Here is a 15,503-nt window from a genome sequence, read left to right on the forward strand (position 1 = left end):
CTGGGTGCATTCGAGAAACAAATCCACAGAAACACATATGTATAAGAGAGTTCTATGTAAAGGGTGAGTGCACATCAAGAAAACATGCTCGTATGTGCTTATGCACCCGCTTTGTCTTTAGCGATCATGTAGGGGTAGGCTGGTGTGCTTTTTCCATGTGGACTTTGTTGTTTCTTAGCTAGATGGCCCCCTGTTTATCTTCCAGCCTTTAAGACCCCAGACGATATATCCTTTGATAGCCGGGCACCAGGGTGCTTAACTACTACACCACCAGGGTTCATTAGCATGTGACTTATCTCCTGTCATTCACACTAGATGCTCAAAATAGCAGGAGACCAGATTTCTCCTTTATGGCCACACCAGGTACTGACAGAACCAAGAACAGAGACACAGTTATATATCTTGACTATCATTTGCAAATTATATGCCAGGAATCCCTAGGAAGTGTCTTGGAATTGTTCTACTCTGGTTCAAATTTCACACACCCTCCCAGTTTCCATACTGACTCTGCCAAACCCCTAGTAACTGATTTGCACATCCTATCAACTTGGGGAAAAGACCCTATGCCAGAAATAGAAGTGGACATACTTGGTACCCAGAAAACCTGTTCAGTGTTTTGAGGGCGGCTCAGCAAACACCCTATGTCAGACATAGAATTGGACATACTTGGTACCCAGAAAACCTGTTCAGTGTTTTGAGGGCGGCTCAGCAAACAAAATGCGCACAGTGATTAAGCATTCAGCTCTAACACAACGGTCAACTCTGTAGTGGTTCTGAAAGAGAAGGACATGGTAGTTGGCCGACCAAAAGAGTTACAAACTTGGAAACCCTATGGGTATTTGTATAGGGTCGCTATGTGTTCCAATTGAGATGATTGTCATAGGTTGGGTTTGGTTTAACCCGTCTTACTGAGGAGACTCCTTCTTTACACGCGATCAGTTACTTTAGAGGAAAAAGACATGCCTGTCCCAGAACAATCCAAGGACTGGTAAAGGCAATACCCACAAAGACACTCCCTCTGCCTGCCTAACTCTAAAATGCTGCCCATAAAACACTGCCTGGTAATATCTGGGCAGCACACAGGCGAGGCGCAGCAAATGTGTGTTGAATGTATGAGGCCATTTCATAGTTTGGCTGCACGATCAGGGTGTCTGTCATAAAGCCGATCTCTTTGACTCCACCTCTCAGCAGAGATGAACACAAGCTTCCCGTTTTTTTCTCGGCAATGTCCTTGTCAAATAAAAGTTCCTTGTAGATCAGTAACTTGCCACAGAGCAAAAGATATGGGAAGAGGCTCATCTTTCTCCTAGCTATGAAATAGAATGGCAAGCCCCTCCCTTCAACACACACACACACTCACGCACGCACACACACGCGCGCGCACACACCCCTGCCTTACAACTACATTCGGTTGATTAGCAAACAAAGCTCTACAACCCAACTATGTGTTTTTCTTCTCCAGAGGAATGACGGACTTATATACCCTGCATTGTCTTTTTTTAATGGAATTGCCCCAGTTCTCCTCACCTTTCCTTAGATAGTGCAGTGAACTATTAGATGACTGCAGGTATTGAAAACTAGTACTGATTTCCAGTTTGTGTCACCTTTCGCTTTGAGCACCCTCCACTTTTCTAGTAAGCTTTCCATTGCTTTGGGGAAATGTTCTCTCTCTGAATTTATTATGTGAGGGGGGTAGGGTAATAATCAATGTGCCTATGGAGGACTACCCTTCATGACCTAAACTCATTAAGGGGCAGTGCCTGATGGAGCATCAGGTTGGAGGAAGGCTTATTAACAACCTGCATTATACAGATGACACAATTTTGCAGAAAATGAGAAGGACTTGATTCACTTGCTGATGAAGATGAAGGATTAAAGCCTTCAGTTTGGATTATGACACAAGGTAAAGAAAGCCCAGACCCTCACACCTGGACCTATTGATAACATCATGATAAATGGAGGAAAGATCGAAATTGTCAAGGATTTTGTCTTGCTTGAATCCACAATCAATTCTCATGGAAGCAGCAGAGAAGAGAACAAATGATACATTTCACTAGTCAAATCTGCTACACGAGACCACTTTAAAGTGTTGAAAAGCAAGAGATTACTTTGAGGACTTGGGCGGGTTGACCCAGGCCATGATATTTTCAACTGTCTCATATTCATGTGAAAGTTGAACACTGAATAAGGAAGACCAAAGAAGAATAGATCTATTTGATTAATAGTGATGTAAAAGAGTAATGAATGTACCATGGACTGCCAAAAAAACAAACCCATCTAACTTGGATGAAGTACAGCCAGAATGTTCCTCAGGGCATGGATAAGGAGACTTCGCCTTAACTTTGACATGTTGTCCGGAGTGATCAGTCCCTGGAGCAGGACATCGTGTTCTGGAAAGTAGAGGGACAATGGAAAATAGGAAGGCCCTCAACAAATGGGATTGACACAGTGGCTGCAACAATGGGCTCAAACTTAAGAACAACTGTGAGAATGGTACAGTACCGGGCAGTGTATGATTATGTTGTATGTATGGTCACAATGAATCCAAACCCTCCCTATGACACTGAACAACAACAACAACAACAACAACCTGACTGAATCCTCTGGGAGGACTCTTGAATGTGTGAAAAATGGAACGAAGCCAGCGGAAGGATTGGAGGATGTCTTAAGTTCCTGTCTTAATCTCCTTAACCAAAAATTATCCAACAAGTCAGTAGCCTTAAAACACTTTTCCCCCTGCTTTGGAGCTTACAGGTTCAAATTGGGGTGTGACTCTAGGTCAGGGTCCTTCTTTGTGGATACCAGAAAGTTCCTTGGCATTCCTCGCTATCTTTTTCCCTGTACTGTGTATTACTGTGTCTATCCTGGCATTTAACTCAGAAGTGTTTAGGTTTAGGCTCAAGCCTATTCTCATATGGCCTCATTTTTTTTAAACATTTTATTAGGGGCTCATACAACTCTTATCACAATCCATACATATACATAAATCAATTGTATAAAGCACTTCTGCACATTCCCTCCCCCAATCATTCTCAAAGCATTCTACAAGCATTAAAGGCAACAGAGATAAATACTCCAATAATAACAATAACATACAAGGATAGCTAGAGAGATAAATAGATAGATAGAAAAGCCACAAAATCTGAGCAGTTGTGGGAAGGATAATGGGACTAGCCCCATGAATAAATATAGGTTTGCCAGAGAATAATTCTATATACATATTACCATATACTACAAATATGTCCATGAATATATTAGTGCATCCAGGAGACATAATTATGAAAATGTCTTAGCTATAACAAAACCTCTTGAGGAAGCGTGTCCTAAATATGGGGGATCAGGAACATAGCACTGAGAGAACTCAAGATCAATTGGTACAAACTAGCTCACAAAGACAATGTTCTGTATCCATCAGGGAAGTGACTGGGGTCTTCAAAAGCTAGTGAGTAGCAAACTAAAAGTCGGTTCTTGGTCTCACCCTATGTGTTGGACAGGGTTCTCTAGAGAGACAAAACCATATTGCTAGTAATTACATATAAATATATTTATAAAGCTAGATATACAATACAAGAAATGAACCACTAAATTACATACAGATAGATAACAAAAGAAACTAACAGTTAAATTATAAAACAGTGAGACACTAGCAGCCCTTTAAGGCTTGACAGCCGCCAGTTGCCAGTCCCTTTCTGTAGAGAGAGCTGGGCTATGTATACCCAGGCAGCAAACAGCAAGGCAAGTCACCAACTATCACCAACTGTCGGTCCCCAGATCCAGAGATGAACATTCCAATCCTGTGGGATTAAATGGACCTCAACTTACAGTGACACAGTCCACAAGTTAGGCATCCCACAGGTAGTGTACCCCTTTAAATTGAGGCACAGAACAAGCAAGGCGAGGCACACGAAGCCATTTATCCCTCTGCCCTGCGATTAGTCCTACTTGTGTTTATCGGCCTGGCTGGCACGATAAACTATTGCACCCTGTCTGGAGCAAATAACAGTGAAGAAAATCAAGATGCCTGGCAAAAATTAGTCCAAATCAGTAATGGACTATGCGTACCTCAGCCTCTATGATGCTAAGGTCACAAGAACTAAATGGTGCCTGCCTATCACAAACAGCTGCTCTGAAAGGGATCATGGTACATGATCCTAGATAGAGTGGGGAGTAATGTGTAAGAAAACTGAAAGTCATACTACTACTACCAATAGTAATAATAATAATGATAAAAGATGAGGTTTATTGGTTAGATAGACTAGTGGTCCTTCATCACCCTTCAGGTCTGGAACTGAATTCAAGCCCCTGAAAAATAGACAGGTTTATAAAGTGAACCTTATGAGAATCAAAGATTGCAGCCCTCAGTATGGATTACAACTCAATGTCAAGAAGACACACATCCTCACAACTTGATCAATAGGTACCATGATAAATGGAGAAGTTTGTTGTTGTTTTTATTTGTTGTTATTTGTTGAAGTTGTCACGGATTTTTGTCTTGATGAGGTCTATTATCAATGCTCTTGGAAGCTGCAATCATGAGATCCAATGACGCATTGCATATGGATACATTTGGTGCACAATACGTCTGTAGAGTGCTAAAAAGCAAGGATGCTACTTTGAGGACTAAGGTGCACCTTACCCAAGCCATAGTAATTTAAATTGCCTCATAAGTATGTGAAAGTCAGACATTGAATAAGGAAGGCTGAAGAAGAATTGATATGTTTGAATTGTGGTGCTGGTGAAGAATATTGAAAGTAACATGGACTGCCAAGGGAACAAACAGATCTGTCTTAGAAGAAGTATGGTCAGAGGGATCCTTAAAGGCAAGGATGGTGAGACTTCCTCTCACAAACTTTGGTCATGTTATTAAGTGAGAGGAGTCCCTGGAGAAGGACATCATGCAAGGTGAAGTAGAGGGACAGTAAAAGAGAGGAAGCCCCTTAAGGAGATGGATTGACAGTGACTGAAACAAGGGGCTCAAGCTTGGGAACAATTAGGAGAATAATTCAGGGCTAGGTAGTGTTTCTGTCTGTTTGGCATAGGGTCAATGTGGGTTGCAACTGGCTCAATGGCATCTGATAAGAACAACTACAACAAAATGAATCATAGCACTGAGGAGCACACATTCCTCAGAACCATCAACCATTCAAAAGCAAATAGGCAGTATTTGCCCAAGGCCAAATTCAAAAGGCAGGCAAGGTTAGGGGAGAAGGGTGAATGAAAACAGGAAGCAGAGTTTCAATGGCATGAGTGATATTACATTGCAGGAGATTATCATCAATGTCACATAACAAAACGTGTATAAATTGTTACGTGCAAAGCTGATTTTCTCTGTAAATCTTAACCCAACTTACAATAAAAAGTTTCTTTTTTTAAAACAAAGACACCATCGTTCGTATAATAGACACAGCCAAAGATCTCCTGGACAATCCTAAAATGATCTCCCAAATGATTTGGGTAGTTAGCCCTCCCCAGGGAGTTCTACCCATTGAAACACTGGGCGGTTATGGCTGCAATTATATTTCAGGCCAGAAGAGGCAGCAGAGGCCTGGTTGTTCAAATGCTGCAAAACTCCCAGACAATGGGCAAACAGTTTCTTTCCACGGACAACTAGCGGCTCTGTCATATCCATGTCTGGTGTTCAACACTTGGCGACAGAATCCAGCCCCCTGGGTTTGGGTGGGGTCTGTTTCTCACCCATGCTTCGCTTGGGATTGTTCTATGGCATCCACAAAGTGGAGTCCTTTCCTTTCTGATGTCCCGAGAAAGCTGTTTACTCCTTTTTCTCGCTCCGGCCCTCTTCCCAAGAACCCTGGGGTTCACTCTGCTTTCCTCTGGTTGATGTTTCTCAGGCAGTTACTTCACCTTGGTTCATCTACTGCAGGTGACCATTAGCAAGTAACTGTACCGTCCTTGGATGGTATTGTTCATGAGCTAGGCTGCGAACTACGGGTTAAAGGTTTGAGTTCACCCAGAGGTGCCTACCAAGAAGGGCCTGATGATATGCCTCTGGAAAAAAACCCACCCCAGCCATGGAAAATTCTAGGGACCGGACTTCGCTAACACACTTGGGCTCTCCATGAGTCCGAGTTGACTCAATGGCAATTGGTTGCTGGTATTCCTGTAAGTAGAAGACAACAATCTTTAAGCAGTCCCTCTTGGATTCATGGGAGGAGGATGGCTTCCGCTGAGAGAACTTCTCAGGGCTCCAAGGGCTCAATGATCTTACAGAAAATGAGAGAAACGATGAGCCTGATGACAGATGATATTGTTATGCAGGCCCCGTTTCAGGATGCTCAAGTTTCCAGGTCTTTCCCTGACTCACAGTGGAGCCCTGTGAGGTTCCAAATAGAAGGGCACCCTTGCTCCCAGGACCTGGAGCCTTGTAGCTGAGCAGAGCAGTCATGATGAGAAAGAGGACCCAAGGGGGAAGTCAGGGGGCTGCTTCACTTGTCTCAGTGTCAAGCAAACAAATGTTTTGGCAGGAAATTTCTCTTCAAGAGTGTTCTGATGTCTTGAAGGAAATCTTTTTCTGAACCATTTCCTCAGGGGAAAACCACTCAACTACCTCGGGAAGGAAGATTTTTCTCCTGCCAAGCTTACCAGGCTGTGCTAACTCACAGAGGAGGTGTGACTAGCAGGCAATGAAACTGATTTCCAGACTCCTATGAAAATCAGCAAGTGCTTGGCTGCTAAGTGAAAAGTCGGCAGTTGGAAAATCCCAGCTGCTCTGCAGGAGAAAGTGGTGGCTGACTGTGTCTGACAAGATGACAGCTTTGGAAACCCAATGGGGCAGTTCTCCTCTGTGTTCTACAGTTGCTTTGAGTTGGAGTGGACTTGACAGTGATAGATCTGATCTTTTTCCCCATGAAAATTGGCTTTCACGAATACATGTGCATTCATGGATGTCTGTGTCTGCTTTGGCATGCATGTGCACATATGTGCCTATTTGCACGTGGATGGATACGTCTGTGAATGTGGGCGTCTCTATTTACTTTGCCATGTGTGTGCACATGTCTGCCTTTGTCAGTATGCATGCGGGCTCAGGCAGCATAAAGAGAGCACAGAGAATCTTGGAGAGAAAGAGAAAAGTAACATATTTTCTCATGGGTCTCCCATACCTGATGGTCTACTGGCATCCACCGCCACGAAGACCAGAGGTCACTTCATGCCATGTGTCCAACTGCCCATTGCTGGTTGAGGTCAGTCACCAGGGACGCTGCAGGAGTGATTCCCACCATCTTTCCTGGAGCCCCTCCCACCTTACTCAGCCTCCCTAGACCTTGAGTGAAAGGCGTTTCCAACGTTTTTACATAAAGATTTCTGAGATTGACTGAAGAAATGATTTCATTTGACAAAACATGAAGCTTTGAATTTAAAGATTTGAGGCAAGTGCCCTCCAGAGAGGGGGACACAGGACGGGGCCATGCTCCCTTCCGGTATGCACGGGGGTTGCTATGTGTTGGAACCAACTTGATGGGCACCTGCCAGCAACAACAACAACCAGAATTTGTCCAAACTTCTGTGGCCTCAACTCGGAAATGAGAATATTAATATTGCCTCCTAGAAAGAACTCAAGGTATGTACAATTGGTTAATAGGCGTTTGGAAAGTGAGTACATTAAGTGGACTGATGACATTGATAAGGCAATAAGAAACTGAGAAGGCTTCACTAACAGGTGCTTTCACATCTGTAACCAGTAGATTCCTTCCTTCTTCATCTCTTGGCATCTTCATCAGCTCCCACACTTTCCAGGCAGCTTGAGGGATTAAATGTTCATTCTGATCCTATTATAAGCCTCAGCCTCAGAATCAGAGACTTTACCTGAGGTTTGAGGAGCTATACTGGGAATGAGGGAGAGTAACCTGTCTTTTCTATTGCTCTCCTATCGCTCCCTCTTCCCTAGCCCTTCCCTGTCTCTGGGCCTGCATTTCCTCCTAGAGCATTGGCTTCCGGGAGAAGGGGATGGAAACAATGAGCACAATGAGCACATTCCTGACCAGGCCTCTTACCATGCTATCTTCCAACCCTCTCTTGGAAGGGCCTCCACGAAGTCCTCTTATGTCATCTCACAATAACTTGTTAGATACCATTGAGTGAGCTCCTGACTCATAGCAAATGTACACACAAGAGATTGAAGCACCACCTGGTCCTGCACCGTCCTCACAATGGTCCTTGTGTGTGAGCCCATGGTTGCAGCTGTGTTGAGGAGATCCTGTCCAAGAAGGCTGCCAGTGGGTGGGAGCGGCTGCAGCATTCAGAGACTTTGGAGGATGCCAAGGTGGATAGTTCACGGCGTATCATATGAGGTCAGCCAGCGGACCTTGGGGGCCCTTCCCATTATCCATAGATATATGAAATAAATGGAGGCCCTCAGCAAGATGGGCTGCAGACACCTCCAGGACTCACTTGATCCTTGGCAAGCTCCCTTAGCCTTAGGACACCACCTGCTGGAACTGTGGCTTTGCTGCCTCTCCTGGCTCTCAACTTCCCTCCTAGAGGACTCAAGCCACCCTTCTCCTTCCAGATCCTTCCAGCAGGAGGCAGATATTAGTCTCTGTGCTTTTGCATGTGGCCAGTTTTCTAGGGACAGATCAGCCTCTCCCAAGAATTTGGGTTCACCAGAGTGAGTGTGCCCACAAGTCTGCAGAGCGTATGGCCAGGCCTCTGAAGAGAGAACTGCTGGAAGATTTGCCCCTTTTCAAAAGCGCTAATTCCACAGTTGAGAGCTCGTCTCCTGGGGACTCAGTTTGAGTCTCAAGGAGCACATCCCCTTTGACACTGCTGGCAACTCGAGGTGCTGTGGGTCATTTTCTTGCCTTTGAGGAGTGCAAGGGAAATGCTACAATATGTCCCTTCACATGAACCACCAATCCTTATCTGGAGAACTCTCCGAGATGACAGGGATGGGAGGGAGATGTTTCTGGGGCACGCTTTCACCTGCACATCTCTGAGGTGAGTCAAACATTTGACCCCCAAAAGTTGAGTATGATGGTGAGAGTTCAGGCTGGGAGATAGAGTGTCTGGGTTCAAATCAAGAGCCTGAACATCTCAGCTCCCATGGTTCTCCTGCATATAACCCAAGCCAAGCAGTTTATCACTTCCCTGCTGAGCATCCTACTGAGGTAAGCTAAACTCATGCTTTGCTGATGACAACGTTGCTTGTACCAAATGGCTTTGCCATGTAGCCCTTAAAATGGCCAGAAGGGCTGCTCATCAAACCTCAGAGCAGGGCTTCTGGCGCACATGTTAAGAAGGGGGCTATTGACAACAATGTCGGTAGTTCAGAACCCACTAGCTGTTTCTCTGGAGAAAAACTGTGGCTGTGTGCTTCCATAAAGATGCCCAGCCATGGAACACCCCTGGAGAAGGCCATGATGAGCTGGAGTGAGCTCTACAGGAGTGGGATTTTTTACTGTGGATGTAATCCCACCTGGACAGAGATTTTCTTTGTGACATTAAAGAGGTTGTACCTTACACCAATCACTTGGCTGCTACAAAAGGATTCAATTCAACATTGAAGCAAACTAACTCCAAGGGAAGAAGGCAGCTGCCATGCAGAGAGCTCCAAGGACCACAAACCATGGAGGTTATTGAAGCCAAAACAAGAATACCGCCCACCAGCCCTCAGCCCCCAGGGATGGACAAAGAGAGCCTGCCCATCAAGCTGGTGCACTGGCATGATGCTGTCAGCCCCTGGTGCTGTGAGAACATTGACTTTGGTGTGTTAACGGCACCCACTTGCAGTATGTTTGTGATGTCAGCGTGTGGAAACTATGGCAAGCCCCCCTCCCGGCCTCACAGCAGCAAAGCCTCGGCATTAAAACCCCGTGCTTTCTGTGGCACTTGCTAGCTGTGAGAGGGCAGGAAATGCCCTTGGCTTTTCTGCTCCTTGTTGCGACCTCCCTCTGAGGCAGGGAGCAGAGGATGTGAGCTTGGAATCTGTTTTGTTTCATCACAACCCTTTGTCATCTCTCTGAACACTGTCATGTGCTCCTCACCAGTGCTTCTCCCTCTCTATCACCAAGCCATGTGCTCTTTAAAACATGCACACACACACACACACAAACACACACACACCTAATGTTCACATTTTGAGGCACATTTGTCTTTAATTCACTAATAATAACAATAATTATTCAAAGCCACTTTACCATCTGAAAAGAAATCTCTATGCATACACTTAGATCATGGATGCCAACTGCCTTCTTAACAACATTTCCCAATGAAATATTCAGCAGCGATTATATGAAGCCTGAAGCTGTTCATCCACTTTGTGTTAATCAAAACAAAAACAAGAGACGAAAGGATCCAAAAGGACTTGTAAGATCATAGACTGAAAGTATCCCCATCGAGCACCAAAGGCTTGTCCAGAAGGGCAGAGCCACAGGTAAAAGCTACGTCTCTCTGGAGTTGCTGGCATTTAACTAGATGCAAAATGTCAGCACAGGAAATGGCTTGCCCAATGCATATACTAACAAGTGGGGCTTGTGTTCCTGTGTAAATGGAGCTTCAGCCAATCCGGGCCTTCAGGATCCAGCTCCCATCGCAGCATCCACGGGAAGCACCAGGGGAATGTTCCGTTTGCTTATTTTCTCTCTCTTTGCTAAGAAGAAAAAGAGCCTTTGTGGCCTAGTGGCTACAAGTTGGGCTGCTAATTGCTATATCAGCAGTTTGAAACTACCAGTTGCTTTGTGGGAGAAAGATAAGGCATTCTGCTCCCATAAAGAATTCGAGTCTCAGACACTCCCAGGGGCAGTTCTACGCTGTCCTATAAGTTGGCTGTGAGTCAGTATTGATTCGATGGCAGTGAGTTTTCTAAGAGTAAGAAGTATCTAGGGGTGTAAACAGTTAATGAGCTCTGCTATTAAGGTAAAAGTTGTCATTCCCAACCCACTTAGAGGAGCTGTGAAAGAGAAGCCTGGCAATCTTCTTCAGAATCCTCGGCCATTGAAAAGTTTATAGAATGTATTGACCTTGGTTGTTAAATAGATCCAGGTATATGGTGGAGCATACAGGGACCAATGTCATAAAACTGGGTGGGGGTGGAAAAAATCTCTGAGACAGATGCAAAAACTGTGAGGGAATGAGTTGTTGAGCCTGGGGGATCAGGACCATCGTCTCTGGGATTTTCAAAGTTCCTGAGCAATCAGGAAAGGGGCAACAGTTGGTCTCTCCCCATCCAGAGGACAGCAGAAGTGGTGAACTGATTGGGCACAATGAATCAATGACTAATGACTCAAGCAACGATCACCCTCCACCACTGGAGACCAGAAGAACTAGATGGTGCCTTGCTCCCACTATCGACTGCTATGAAAGAGATCACATTAGAAGGGCTTGATTAGAGTAGAAGGGAAATGTGGGGCAAAACTCAAACTCATGGTAAAACACCAAGGTTACTGTTTGGATAAAGGCTGTTGAAATTGCAAGACTATGGTGCTCAGTTACCCTGCAGATCTGGAACTGAACTCATCATGGCTCGATGTTCAACCAAACAATAGACAGGTCTATAATGGGAACAATGACATTAGAGACATACAAATACCATAGAATAATAGATCACATGAGATCAAAAGACAGCATTCCCCCAAGAACGAAGTTCAAAAAAGTTGAGAATGAAGGAAGCTTGGAGACAAGAAACAAGAAGATGTGGGGGAAGTGATGGTACATTGTGGGAATTGCTATCAATGACATGAAACAAAATGTGTATGCATTGCTCAATGGACAGCTGAACTGATCTTTAACCTTCACCCAAATCACAATAAAAATGTTTTTAATCAAAGAAAACATCATGGTTCACTTCTACTCTGACACACACGGGGTGATGAGGAAATAGTGTCAACCGGGTTTGCTGTGGTCCAGCCACCAGACATGTGCTTATGGGAGAAAGAGCATGTTGACGCTGGCAATACCGAGCAGGACCAAGATGGTTTTATTTCCCTGCATCATGAAGATGGTAGCCCTGGTGGTGAGATGATTCAGAGCTCAAGTGCTAACCAAGAAGCCACCCAGTTTTAACTCACCCAGCCCTACTGAAGGAGATTTCCCTCCTCAAAAGTGTTGTTGGTTGTTATGTGCCATTGAGGCGATTCTGACTCCCTGTGATGGGAAGGAAAGGCACACTGGGCTACAGTGTTAGGTTTTCAGCGGCTACTTCCTATGAAGTGGGCAGTGGAACACTTCTTTGTATTCTGTTCTTAGCCTGGAAGTTTCCCTGACACCTCTTCACTTGAGGTAACCCTGCTGGCATTTGAAATACCAGTCACATGGCTTCCAGCATCACAGTAACACACAACTTACCACAGCACCACAAATGGACAGACAACAACAGGCTAGGAGTCTTCATGGGAGCAGGCAGTCACGTCTTCACTCTCTCGATGGGGATCAGTGAGTTCAAACTGCCAGTCTCTCTGTTACAGCCGCACATGCAACCACTGTGCTGCTAGGTACATTTCCTTAAAATTCTGCCTAGAAAAATCTGTGGAACAGTTCTTCTCTGTCACAGAGGGTCACTGTGAGCCAGGATGGGCTCTGAGACACACAAATGCAACACCATGAAGCCACCTTACTCTGTCCTGCTCTTATTTAACTCTATTCTTTTCTGAGCTATCTTTTCCGTATATTCAGAAGAGACTGGCACTGAGCAGTGTTAATTCCACCAAGGCCAGGAAGGAGGTCAAAGAGTCACAAAGGACTATCTCTTTGCTCTCATGCCACTGCACTAAGGAGGCTTGGGTGGCAGCTGGAAGCTGTACATTTCACTCCCTGTCCCTACACTCCTGGCTGAGTCTCCTCAGAGTGAGACTGCCCCTTTACCCAGCTCACTGCATTGGCTGTCTTGCTCTGAAAAGAGAATTCGCACATGTGAGTCTGACTGGGTGACAGATGGGAATCTTAATGCTGCTCTTTGGAATATGAAAGGCCTCAGATCAGAGTGCTGCAGGGGAGTGATGTCTGCAGAAGACCTGCTGGTCTCCCAGTTAGAAAGAAGCCTTCCCCTTTGCCTCAGAGGTGCGTTCACTGTGGGTGGCAAGTCAGATCCTTGGGCTGGCACTCTCAGTAAACAGATCATATGGGCACCTTGAGAAGCGCTTGCTCACTGACCCAGCTCCCCAAGGATGTAAATATACCAACCAGGATGACTAAGGACACCAGTGCCAAGAATGATCACATTCTTTGCATGTGTACAAATGAGGTGGGCAGCCACCTTCGCTGATGGTGGCTGCACAGTGAGTGTCTGGAATCACACCTGGCTAGGTGGACCATTGAAAGAGTTGGTGATATGATAATAGGGAGTACACCCCATTGCCAGTAAAGCTGAGGAAATGGCATTTGAGGAAGCAGGGGCAGCCGGGTCGCCAGCATGAAGGCAGCGAGAACCTTGCTTGTGCCTCTTGTGTTCACTGGTGGCTGCTGTCATCTGGGTAGTGAGGACACCATGGCTACTGCCAGAATTCTCCACGGTCCCTGGTTCCACTCTCAAGTCGCTGGCTTCATCACTACCACTGCCATCGAGTCGATTCTGACTCACAGCAACCCGAAAGGACAGAGTAGAACTGCGGCTGGTGGGTCTGGGGGGCTGTGGATCATTATGAGAGCATTTCTATCTCGCAGTAGCTAAAGGGTCCAAAATGCTGGCCTTATGGTTAGCAGCCCAACATAACCCACTTGGTCATGAACCCTTGCCAGCTGATCCAGGGAGTCCATTCCCAAGTGCATATCTAAAAGAATGAAAGACGAGTACCCAGATGGATGCTGCACTAATCACTATGGGCAAAAGGTAAACAATAAGCCAACAATACCCATCAGTAGAAGAATAGAGAAAATATGATCTACACTGAGTGGGATATACATATAGTCTGCCACAAGAAAACTAAGGCCTTTGATTCGGACAGACTCTGTAACACAGGTGAAGGCAAGACATGAAGTGAGACGCCAAACACCAAATGCCATGTATTGTGACTCCATTTAGAGGAAAAATGCTGGACAGGTAAATCCCGTAGAGCCATAGAGTAGATTGGTGGTTCCCAGGGTGGGGTGGGAGGGGCAATGGGGAATGACTGCTTAATGGCTGCAGGGTCGATGAAAATGTTCTGGAACTGGATGGTGGGAAGCTTTCACAGTGTCCTGAAAACTACTCTTAAAAAGGGGAGAGAAAGAATCTGCAGAAAGCACAGTTCTGATTGACTCACATGAATGCGATCACCAAGAATTGGAATCCACTAGAATTGGAATGGCAGCTAGACTATTGTTTCCTTGGGAGGTGCCTCCAGGAAGGACCAGTAGAGAAGGGTAATACTGATAGAGCAAAGGGAAGGGGCCGATAAAGAAATGTCATTGAGTAGGTTCCCAGAGACAGTATAAATCCTCTTGTACTTGTCCCACCCAAAGGCTGAGGGAACTGGAGTGTGGCTCCACCTATCCTCATGTGTCATTGGTTAAAGTGGCATTAGGTCCTGGAGGATGTCAACTCCCCTGTCTGCTCAATGACTGTTCCCTGTGTGGGGAGTAACATGTGCTTCCTGTGAGTCCATTGGCATTTATGGGAGTGGTGGGTGCTAAGTGCTAATACATGGGCACATTAGCAGCTGCTACAGCAAGTGCTGTACATTTTTAGCTGCTTGAGTGACAGGTGGGCCCTACCTCCTGCCTATATTCAGTGGTAGGGTGTTCAGATAGGGGCATGCGAAAATTAATAAGGCCCTATTCTTTGAAAATAGACATTATTATTATTTTAATCTGGCCCAACCCCCTTTCTTATCTGTCCCTGTGAACTACCTCACTGGCTGAAACATCATTTCCCTGGGGAAGACACCACATTTCAATACGGTCACAAGGCTGTTTCATTGGCCCAGGGGAGACACTGACATAAGATGTGTCAACTAGACGCTTTTTCTGGAGCATTTCCAACCAAAAAACGAAAAAGAAAGTCCCGCTTTTGCAAGTGGCCTGGCATCTAAGAAGCATAATTCAGAAGCACATGTCCCGCCACGTGGAGGAGGCGGTCTATGTTGCGAGATTACAGCATGTGCCCTGAGAGACAGACACAAAGAACACAGGAACATGCCAGTGGTGGTGAGGAACCGTCGACAGAGCCAGCTGTCCTCTTGTTCTCCCCACCTTTCCATTTTCCTAGGATTCTCTCTTCCAAGTATTGGTCTCGTTGCCTGTTTACAACCAAATGAGCCCCAAATAAGGTCCAGATCATAGAAATAGAAGGAGGAAGTTAGACGGAGACTGCAGTTCATACTCCCCGGAAGCCATTCAGACTCCCTGGAAGAAGGAGACACTGTGATGGAATTAGCTCTGGATTCCTGACATTTATTGAGGAATGCTCAGGGAATAAGCCCCTGTGGGGGAATCAAGGAAGGGCACAGGAGGGAAATCTCAACAGAGGTCTCAGCCCTGCCTATGGAGAGTGTCATAGTCAGTGTGCCCTAGAGAAACCAAACCAGTTATATAGCTGAAACTGGAGATATTGATATATCCACCAGGGCTCCTATGGT

This window comes from Tenrec ecaudatus, chromosome 1 (genome assembly GCF_050624435.1).
Source record: "Tenrec ecaudatus isolate mTenEca1 chromosome 1, mTenEca1.hap1, whole genome shotgun sequence".
Lineage (NCBI taxonomy): Eukaryota > Metazoa > Chordata > Mammalia > Afrosoricida > Tenrecidae > Tenrec > Tenrec ecaudatus.